Source organism: Prunus dulcis, chromosome 6, assembly GCF_902201215.1.
Source record: "Prunus dulcis chromosome 6, ALMONDv2, whole genome shotgun sequence".
NCBI lineage: Eukaryota > Viridiplantae > Streptophyta > Magnoliopsida > Rosales > Rosaceae > Prunus > Prunus dulcis.
In genome coordinates, this window is record NC_047655.1 from 21,657,178 (window position 1) to 21,658,287 (window position 1,110).

The window sequence follows — 1,110 nt, forward strand, 5'->3', positions numbered from 1 at the left end:
TAACTATAAACACTGAGTATTTTAGGATACCCTTACTCCCTTTTGGGCACTCCAAATGGTTGAAATCATGATCACATATCCAAGTTGAAATTGTATCTTGTCGATTCTCAATATGAACCTATAAGACAATAAGAAGTCTCTACCAAAATTTTATGCCAAAATCATCATTAGTTGCAAATATTTTCGTATCAAATTGAAGATAAATTAGTCTCATAATAAACTTGCATAATGAAACAAATTTCATACAGACACAGTATGTTTGCCAATAAAATATAAAAGTATTATGTCACTAAATGAATCTTTCCCATGAGAGCATAAAGAAATTGAAAACACACAAAAATATGGGAAAGAGAGAAGGAAATGAATCTAATATTTTCCAGTATAAAAGCAAAAATTGCTTGATGTTACTAACAAATAAAATTACAGTACTAAAGTTCCCATTTAGGAAAATTCAACTTCCACAAATTGGTCCACACGTTTTAAAATAAAAATATTAATAATTATCAAAACGCAAATAACATAAGCATTGAGTGTTAATTAAAATAGAATAAATCTGAATAAAGGAGATATGAAAAATTATATAATAAATGTACAAAATAACTTCAGTTTTAAAGAGGCAATCAAATCACTCAAAAACTGGAATATTAAATTTAAAAAAAATAAGTATTGATATTAATTTTGTATTTGAAATACCCACAAAAATTCCAACAAATACTCACATAGTTAACGACAACCTCAACCCCCACAAATTAGGGAATTCTCAAAATATATGAAGATTGTACCAAAATTTATTTAATTTTAAATTCATAAGATATGTACTCACAGTCATCTTGATAGTCATTGTAAATATAACAAAACCATCGAAAGCCTCAAAAGAAAAAAATGCCTCAAAAATTTAGGGTTTGAAAGCCTTACACCAAAACTCAAAATTAATGCCACTTACAGTGATATAATTTATTATTTCATTTCAGTTTTCTCAGGAGGATTCCACAGTGTACACTTCATGGCAATTAACTCAATGTGACATCTGTCAAGACTTTATAATCAAAAGAACATTAGTTCACTCAATATATTTGTATCAAGATTAACTCAAGTAACTAATATGAAGGA